Source organism: Perissodus microlepis, chromosome 11 (assembly GCF_051167445.1).
Source record: "Perissodus microlepis isolate ML-2025 ecotype Zambia chromosome 11, ASM5116744v1, whole genome shotgun sequence".
Lineage (NCBI taxonomy): Eukaryota > Metazoa > Chordata > Actinopteri > Cichliformes > Cichlidae > Perissodus > Perissodus microlepis.
In genome coordinates, this window is record NC_140471.1 from 10,729,393 (window position 1) to 10,739,801 (window position 10,409).

At 40.8% G+C, this 10,409-nt stretch overlaps 1 long non-coding RNA gene across 3 annotated transcripts in view; it reads left to right on the forward strand.

Annotated features, from left to right (window-relative positions):
* LOC146377286 (uncharacterized) overlaps window positions 1-9,659 on the forward strand; it is a 113,242-nt gene extending 103,583 nt beyond the window's left edge. For 2 of the 3 annotated variants that reach the window (XR_014801584.1, XR_014801583.1), the window contains exons 5-6: window positions 3,356-3,412; window positions 9,344-9,659. This is a non-coding gene — a long non-coding RNA (uncharacterized LOC146377286). The remainder of the gene's footprint in view (window positions 1-3,355; window positions 3,413-9,343) is intronic. The other variant, XR_014801585.1, reaches the window with a different exon arrangement.
* Window positions 9,660-10,409: the final 750 nt, after the last annotated feature.

The window sequence follows — 10,409 nt, forward strand, 5'->3', positions numbered from 1 at the left end:
AAGTAATTATTGAAGTTAACTCAGAAAGATCAATTGGAGAAAAAGAGTCTAACTTAACACCAATGGTACTAAGAGTAGCTGTAGATAATATTACATCTGTGGGATGATTACTGGTAATTTTTTCTCTAATGATAAAAATTTTATTTGTGAAGAAGTTCATGAAGTCATTACTAGTTAACGTTAAAGGGATGGTTGGCTCAACAGAGCTCTGACTGTTTGTCAGCCTGGCTACAGTGCTGAAGAGAAACCTGGGGTTGTTCTTATTTTCTTCAATCAGTGATGAATAGTAAGATGTTCTGGCTTTGCGGAGGGCTTTCTTATAAAGCAGCAAACTATTTCTCCAGGCTAAATGATGATCCTCTAAATTTGTGACACGCCATTTCCTCTCCAGATTACGAGTCATCTGCTTTAGGGTACGTGTTTGAGAATTATACCACGGAGTCAGGTACTTCTGATTAGAGACCTTAGTTTTCACTGGAGCTACAGTATCCAGAGTCGTACGTAGTGAGGAGGTGAAATTATTAACAAGATAATCGACCTCTGTTGGGGTAGCGTTCAGATAGCTGCTCTGCTCTGTGTTGGTACAGGGCATTGAAGATGATAACAGTGGGTGGATTATATTCTTAAACTTAGTTACAGCGCTTTCAGAAAGACATCTACTTTGATAAAATCTACTCTCCACTGCTGTGTAATCAATTATTGTAAATGTAAATGTTATCAGGAAATGATCAGACAGGAGAGGGTTTTCAGGAAACACTGTTAAATGTTCAGTTTCTATGCCATATGTTAAAACAAGATCTAGAGTGTGATTAAAGTGGTGGGTGGGTTCTTTTACATTTCGAGAGAAGCCGATTGAGTCTAATAACAGACTAAATGCCATGTTGAGGCTGTCATTTTTAGCATCTACATGGATGTTAAAATCACCCACAATAATTATTTTATTTGAGCTCAGAACTAAATTAGATATAAAGTCTGAGAAATCAGACAGAAACTCTGTGTAAGGCCCAGGTGGACGATAGATGATAACAAGTAAGACTGGTTTCTGAGTTTCACAGCTGGGGTGGACAATGTTAAGCATCAGGCTTTCAAATGAATTAAAAGTCTGTCTTGGTCTTTCATTAATTAATAGGCTGGTGTGAAAAATTGCTGCCACACCGCCCCCTCGGCCTGTGCTTCGAGGTTTCTGGTAGTTAGAATGACTCGGGGGTGTTGATTCATTTAAACTAACATAATCATCCTGCTGCAACCAGGTTTCTGTAAGGCAGAGTAAATCAATTTGTTGATCAATTATTAAGTCATGTACTAACAGAGACTTGGAGGAGAGAGACCTAATATTCAATAATCCACATTTCACTGTTTTACTCTTTGGTTCAGATGTGGATACTGTACTGTTCTTTCTTTGTAATTGTTTATGTTTAAGTTGTTTGTTGCTGGTTTTTAGTTTGTTTTTTGTCTTTTTGGAAGCTGACACAGTCTCTATGGAGATGGGTTTTTGGGGGGGTAGCAGGAGGAGAGAAGCTGCAGAGAGGCGTGTAAGACTGCAACTCTGCTTCCTGGTCCCAACTCTGGATAGTCATATTTTGGGGGGTTTAATAAATTTGTCCATATTTCTAGAAATGAGAGCTGCTCCATCCAAAGTGGGATGGATGCCGTCTCTCCTAGCAAGACCAGGTTTCCTCCAGAAGGTTTGCCAATTATCTATGAAGCCCACATCGTTTCTGGGACACCACTCAGACAGCCAGCAATTTAAGGAGAACATGCGGCTAAACATGTCACTCCTGGTCTGATTGGGGAGGGGACCAGAGAAAACTACAGAGTCCGACATTGTTTTAGCAAAGTTGCACATCGATTCAATATTGATTTTAGTGACCTCCGATTGGCGTAACCGGGTGTCATTACTGCCGACGTGAATTATGATTTTACTGAATTTACGTTTACCCTTAGCCAGCAGTTTTAAATTTCCTTCAATGTCGCCTGCTCTGGCCCCTGGAAGACAATTGACTATGGTTGCCGGTGTCTCTAGCTTCACATGTCTGAGAACAGAATCACCAATTACCAGAGTTTGACCCCCGGCGGGTGTGTCACCGAGTGGGGAAAAACGGTTAGACACATGAACGGGTTGGTGGTGTACCTGGGGCTTCTGTTTAGGACTATGCTTCCTCCTCACCGTGACCCAGCCGCCCTCTTTCCCCAGCTGCTTGGGGTCTGCCGGGGAACAGCTAGCGGGGCCTACGCTATCTTCGGCTGCACCAGCTACAGGGGCCTGGCTAGCTACGGGTGAATGAAGGGTGCGAAGCCGAGTCTCCAATTCAGTAATCCTGGCCTCCAGAGCTGCAAATATGCTACATTTGTTACAGATATCATTACTGCTAAAGGAGGCCGAGGAGTAACTAAACATCTGACACAATGAGCAAGAAAGTGCAGGAGGGACAGGTGAAGTAGCCATGGTGCTAACGAGTCGGCTACGAGCTAAGCTAAGCTAGCGAAACAGTACAGAGACAGTGAGTGAATACTTTGGCTATAAATTAGGTAGTGAGTACACAGAAAGTGTGCTTCGGATGAAGCACGTGAAGATTATACTATGAAAGAAGAATGTATTTAAAAGTTGTTAATTAAATTGCTAAGCAAATAAGCTACTCAGAAACACCACTGTGTTTCAGCCAGAACAGGAAGTGATACTCTACCGCAGAGCGAGCGAACACCAAGTGACAGCGCCACCAAGCTCACACACAACACTCAGAATACAGCCTACAAGGCTGTTTTTAACCAGAATATTTAAGGACTGTATAAGCTACAGTGTTTAGCTGCTGTTTAGCTTCTGTAATTTAAGCTAAATATATATACTGTGTAAAAAATGCCAAGACTGGAAGCTAACTACAGTGTTTTATGTAAATGCGGAGCAGATGTTCTTATTGAAGTGCTGTCAGTGTGTAAATAATGTTAAACATACACGGCAGCACAGTAACAGTGAAGCATTAGCACCTGCAGTAGGAACATACAGCAAATTTAAAAAATACATAAATAAAATTGAATTGAATTGAACCTGCTGTAGGTTGAAATGAATAATGCACAGTTCAGTAGAGGCACAGTAAGTTTGTTTCATGGGTTGTTTGGCTTGTGATATAGATCATAGGCATACACATGCATTAGGAGACATGTAAAGAAATCTTCAGAAAGATGAATAAAGGTTTGGCGTTTAGACTTCAAACTCACAGAGAACCGTCTTAGAGATCACGTAAAATCATCTCGTGCAGCACGCTGCATTGTCATTCATAACCTGGAAGCAGACATCTGAAGCTTTGCGTGTAACTGGAGAGTAACATGTGTAGGTAAACAGTGTTACTGTTTGTTTCAGGTGTGTCAGAGTGAGGCTCAGAGGGAAAGATTGCTGTGTCTAGACGGGAGTGTGAGGGTAAGTGTTACATTTTCTCTTTGTTGTAACTTACAGCAAAGACGTGTCTACGTCTCTGTTTTCACCCCCTGTTCTTTTTTCTGCAACCCTGATTATTTTTTCTGTTGCCTCCCTCTCTCTCTCTCTGTTTCTGTGCTCCTACAGCTGATTGCATAAATAATTTAAAGCATGTAAATCCTTAGCAGCTGTTTGCTCCTTTTTGCCCCGTTTGTTCCTGTTTTCTTTCTTCCAGGTTAACATGGGACTTTTCTCAACCTTGTCACCTCTCCTCCCCTCTCTCTCCCTTTCTGCCTCTGTGCCTGGGGTTAACCTATCTTTCTTTCTCTCTAATTACACTGTTCTCAGTTCCAGCCCTTGTGTCTTCCCATGGGTTTCCATGTCTTTATGTAAGGAGTGGCTTTTTCTTGTATTGATGGGAATTTTGACTTGTAAGTCCATGCTGATTGTTGTTGTGTATTTGCATGTGGATGTGTGTGTCTTCCACTTTGCGCTTCTGCATGTAGATTGCTGCTCCACAAGACAGCCACCGTGTGGCTTCAGACCCTTACAATCAAGACGCTTATATGGGCTTATTGTGATTACAGTTCTTAGCTGTGCCTATGTACAATTTCATCTGTCACTCCAGGCTTCAAATCCTCTAAGAAGGATCTCCAATTCAAATTGCGCTGTCAAATTAAGTTTTCTTCTTTTCTGCCGTAGTCCCCTCAATCCATTCCCTAGGTTGGACATGAAGCAATTTTATGTTAAAAAAGAAATAATAATAATACTAAAAAAAAAAAAGAGTCGCTCTGCACAAGAGAATCTATCAGAAAATTGTATGAGGCCAAATTCAAGGGGGAAAAAAGATGAACAACAAAAGGAAAACTTTACCTTTGGCTCTGTTAAGTCATTTCTTTTCCCCTATTCAATTTCCATTGTTTAAGACTGGGGCTGATCTTTCCAATATTGCTGCTAATCTAACTTCAAAGGGATGCCGGTATGTTAAAACACTTTTTAATTGTGATAAGGAATACGCTTTCATGCTTAAACCCCTTCTCCTCTGTTCGTCTGGACAGAACCCACAAATGCAGAGGCTGTTTTTTCACTCGGCAATTAAAATTAGAATTGGTCACATTTTTCACTGTCAGCCATTTCCTTTGCACACAAAGACATGCGGGCCACACAAGCGTGCGCGTACAGACATATGCAAACCCAGATACTACCATACAATACACATGGTGTTTTTGCTCAGTTGAACCATATCTAAAATAGCCTGCATGAAGACCATTAAAGAAGAAGAAGAAAAAAAATCCTCCTCAAAACTAAAACAACCCTTAAGACCGTGCGGGTCTGGTAGGGCTGATGATTCACCACAAGCTTCCCTGTTACTTCTATGAGACATGCGATGCAGGCTGCGCCTTGTTGTCCAGAGATAACAGATTAACATGATTGCTGAGTGAATCATTTGCACTCTAGTGCTTTTGACATGGAAGATTCTTGAGGCTTTGATACTTGCACAATATTTTGAAGCAGTGGAGCAGTAAGATGTAATTCTGTTGTGACAAAATCAATTTGGATAAAAGCACAATGTAAAAAGCAAGAGTGGCATGAAAATGAAGTATTGGTTACAGCTGATAGGGAAATTGTCTATTTTGCCTCAGAGCTTTGAATATGAGTGCATCTTCATTTTTTTTTCATAAGAAGAGTGAAAATTTGAGGAATGGGGAAAAACAAATATACTGTGCTTGCTGCCTAACCCAGTCACGTGATGGGTTTTTGTGTTTCACATCCAGGATGCATTTAAATGAATCAAAGCTTTTTTAAATATACATGAAGTGGCTCAGTATTCTCTGAGAATAGTTGTAATCTGGAGAGATGTGTCCTTGTGTCTTTGCTTATGGCCCATGTTGAACAGGGACATTTGTCATACTTAAAAATTACATTTCCTCTGTTGCAGCTCCTCCACACTTATTTATCTAGTCTTATATGATATGTGAAAAAGTGTAAGAGGTGGGTCACTGGATCCTTCTTTTCAAGGTTCATCAAAAACTCTGCTAGTGACAAAGAGCTGTTTTTTTCCACTAGAACTCCATGAACAACAGAATCTGTCAGTAATAAAAAATACCAGCAATTTATCTGACCCTTGCTGAGCAAGCGAGACACAAACTTGCAGAAATACGATGTATTACTGCTCCCCCTACAGTCAACTCACAGTTAGACAGATAGCCACTTATATTTGAGTGGTGATGATGTGTCTGTTCGTCACACGAAAGCAGACACACACACACACAGACACACAAAAAAAATTGGCGCAGTCCTGTGACCACCCACCAAACTTCAGCTTGTACCATTTCCTGTAGGCTGCAAGAATGCTGGAGTGACAAAGGCAGCACTTTGGACAGCTGACGCAGGTTCAGGTGTGGGCCAATAACTTGCCTGTAGTGGAAAAGTCCTTTTGTGACTTTGCAGTCGAGACAGGCAGCTCTGTTCTTCCCTGCAGCAGCACTCACATTTCACACTCAGTTTGAGCATTTGCAGTATGTCAAAAATCCTGACTGAGTGTTTCGCTGACATGACTTAGACAAGGATTTGTTTCTGCATTTGAGGAACAAATTACTAGTGACGGCACAGAAGTAGAACCTTCTTGAATTCATGTCCACTCTGTCTAGATTCTTGTTTTTCAGTCTGAACCAGTTATGTGCATGTGCGGTTGTGTATGTGCTTAAATGTGTTCATGTCTGTGCTTGTTTTCCGGTGAGATTTATTTGCATGTGTGACTGCGCGTGTGACCCTGTGTGGCTGCGTGACCCGATTGTGAGTCTACAGTACTCGGCAGAGTGAGTGAGGTCTGTGAATCTGTTTTGCTTTTTTTGGGGTTGTTGTGCAGCATGGCCTCATTACCCAGGTGTTTACCCCTAACCACAGGAAGCTCTTGTCAGTGACGACTGTCTGCCGGCAAACATTGCCTGAGGGAAAGAAAGACAGGGAGCAAGGAGCCTAGCAAAAGAGAGACAGTAGAGGGGAGGCATGAGAATCAGAGATGTCTGTCTGTCTGCTTGTCTGTCTGACTATCTATAGATCTGTATATACTGTATATGCTCTATATATATTTCTCTAAATGCGTGTGTGGTTGTGCCAGTCAAACCTTCACTGGCAGGTCACTGGGTTCTTCTGTTTCTCCACCAGTGAAGGGAGGGAGGATAAGAGACGGGGAGGGAGAGAGGAGAGGAGGCATACAAGCTGCTGACAGGGATTTATGAGCTGATAGTGTCAGACTGCAAGCACAACAACAGTCTCCCTGTCTCTGCCTGTCTGCTCATGGAGGGAGAGAGTGACAGAAAGAATGGAGGGGGTGTTGGAGGAAGAAGTGAGCCAGCAAAATGAGTTGAAAATGAAAGAGCAGAACAAGGGAGAAGAGAGGAAGTGAGCCAGGGAATAAGGCAGGATCAGGATTGGGATGTTATTTTATTTGATTCTTTCTTTGTCGTTTACTCTTTTCCTTTTATCGCAATGTGTTTTTTTTCTTCACAACCCTTCATTTACTCGCCTTTCAACATCACCTTTGTATGACTTGAATTGACTGTTGCGTTGGCTGATTTTAATTGTTTAGACCAATGATGTGAGTAAGAAACAGAGCATTTAATGCTGCTGTTGGCCTCGCATGGCCAAGAAGATGATGATGATGATGATGATGACAGTACAAACACTGTACAGAGATGACCAGACATTCATATGCTGGATGGTAACATTTCTTCCATTGTGTTGTTATGACACATCAGTAGCTCAGATAAAGACGGTGATTATGTGTTTGATAAGCTGAGGCTACTGCAATGAAGTGTGAACAGTTGTTCCATTTTAAGAACTGTGCAGGAATACATGCTAGCACAACTGTTCTTTGTAGTTGTGTGTCTGTCTGTGTGTGTGTAGAAGAGACAGAGTGGCTGTTTAGATATGTCATGGTGAATCACAGCTAAAGTGTTCACTGCTATATGACACACAGTAATATATAGTAGTTGGCCTGTCTGACTGTCTGGCGTATGAGAGATCCATTCTGGCTAATTAATATTGTAGGATAAATCCATAATAGCTGTCTTTAGGTTTGTTTCACAATATATTCTCATGTGGCTACAGTTAAGAAGATAGCACTTAATTCCCCTATTATCAGTATAAAATCTTATCTTATACTACACTACACTTACAGTCAGTACTGTAACTATATATCTAAGCTACTCATCCTTTGCGTTTAGGTATACTTATGGTATATTTCAACTTTTTACATGTGGTACAGACATGCTGAGTACTGTTGTCTGTTAATCGCATATTCTTAGGCCTAAAAATATGTTGCACTTATAGAAAACCTATAAACTTAATTTCCAAAATTGATTTCCAGTTTTGGAAGTTGTATAATTGTGCCTGGAATACCATGCCCTGTTGAATGTTATGACTGTGATAATAACAGTGATCCAGATGTGAAGTCTGCCAGACTGGCATGTTGGGGGAAAAAGCAGCCTGACTGTGCACAGCATACATGCCCCCTGGGAATAATACAGACATCTAGTGATTTATATGTCAGTTCTTTTTTTTCTTTTTTTTAATGACATAGTATTAAAGAGTAGTGATTCATGAGGCTCTTTCATTTCACATCGAAACTCTGACTTGTTTCAGGCTATAGCTTACACTTTCCAGTATGCTTAGTAATGATCCTACAATAACTTTCCCAGAATTTCAAATGCCAGCCTCTTTCTTTTTGAATTCTTGTCTGTAGATAATAGTCACAGCCCCTGTGCTCCAAATATTGATTCAGTGACGATAACGCCAGTTGGGCATAGATACCCTACGGTGCAGATCCTTCATAAGAAAAGCTGGCCCTGTGGTTGGTGCTTTTTTCCAACCAGTAACAGTACAGCGTGGTAAGGAGAGTGACAGTTTGGGATTTTTTTGTTTTTTGGACAGCTAGTGGTAAAAGATAAGGGCAGAAAGCAAGGCAACCTATGAAATTTAGAAAGAGCATGTTGCACTGTTGAGGCCCAAATCTGAGCTGCACTGAATGTTATCACAAAGGTAGTTTGGATCCTTTAAAAATGAACTCGATATTCTACCAGTTTCAAACAAATATCTCAGTCATAGGAGTATGTACTATAGACGTATGTGCTATGTGGTAGCCCTGTTATGAGAATTCTGTTACTAAAGGGGCAACGTTAAGCATCTGTGGTGATTTGATGCAATACCTGTTACTCAAGGTAACCAAAATATTTCAACGAAAGATAGCAACTGTTGTTTTTACCCATTTTATTTCTGCTTTTTTAAAACCCAGCCACATGGGGGCCACAAACATACCTCCTCTTTTCTGAAGAGTCGCAAACATGCAGTTAATCGGTAAGAATTGTGATGTGTAGTGAGATTAGGTAACAGGTGAAAGAGAGCTGGGAGAGGTGGAGGTTTTCACCAGTGAGAAGAGGAAGAACAGGAGTACAAGCGCAACATTTCATGTGTCACAGTGAGAGGGAGACAGGTGGAAAGGTGAAGATGCAAGGAGAGAAAGAGATAGTGAAGGTAAGGTTGTTTATACACTAGGGGTTCACCATTCCAGAGAACAAGCAGTGCACAAGAGAGTGGAGTGGAGGCAGGGTGGGGTGGGTGGAGACGAGTGTCTGCTCTGATTTGTGACAGAAAGACAGCAGCCAGAGTGAAAGGGAAGGTTTACAAGATATTAGTGAGACCTGCTATGATGTATGATTTGGAGACCGTGTCACTGAGAAAACAGGAGGCGGCAGCAGAATTGTATTCCTAAGATTTTCAGTGGTGAGAAAGTGGCAACCACTAAAGGGAGAGAAGAAGAAGATATTCGCCTTCTTTTACCCTTTTGAATTAATTGAAACTTTAATCCATAAAGACTAAATACACTAAAATTAAAAATTCTTATATCTGTTTCTTATGTATGTGTTTGCACAGTGCAGATCTACCCAGAAGCTTACAGGAAACTGAAGAAGACGGGTGAGGTTAAAGAGGACAGCACGATGGAAAAAACAAGAATGAAAGCAGCCAGTGATAAATATTAACTTTTGTGGAACATTTTGAGCATTTGCATCACTAAAAGTCCTCATATATAGCTGTTTGTCATCGCCTTAAACTGCAAGAATTTGATTTTAAAACTACGGGTATCATGTAGCGGTTCGAGTTAGAAGCTCGGAATATGCAATCACATCTGTAAGAGTTACATTTCGCAGCTCATTGTATCACTGACTGCAAAATAAAGTTTGATAACAAATCTGTTTTTGTGTTATTACTATGTTGGAAATAAAGAAAAAATAATAATGACAGCACTTTTTAAATGCTTCTTTGTAAATCTGTTTTTTTTTAAAAAAAAACAAAAAAAAAAAACAATATGTCTGCACAAGGGCCTGTAATTAAAAGGGAAAAGGGCCTCAGTGTGGCATTTCCTGTATGCTATAGGAACATCACTGTGGATTTTATGTGAAACACTCAGAAGTGGTGGATGTCACAACAATCATAGCCACTAACCTGTGCTAGTCTGGTAAAACACGCTAAAAGCCCGTTGATGTTGAGTCCCTCACTGGGATGAAAGTCACTATTGTTTCTGTTTCTGTGTGCACGTCTGTGTTTTTGTGCGTGTGTGCACATGTGTGTTTGAGAAAGTAGTTTCAAAGGGAGGGACTCACATGTAATAACATGCACTCGGCAAGTGACAATCCACATGCACACACACACGCGCGCACACACACACACACACACACACACACACACACACACACACACAGGTGAAAGGTGACTAAATTCCCTCTTTATATCTTTACATTGCAAATTCTTTGTTGAACAGTGTATCTAGGAAAAGTTCAGACACAACAGTGTATTCACATATATACTCTCTATATATGTGCATTTTAACTCTCAAGAAGTAGCTTTTACAATTTGACCACAAGGGAACAAATACTACATTAAGAACATCTATTCATACAATATGTAAAACTCTGGAGAAGTATGTCCAGCACTGCAAAAC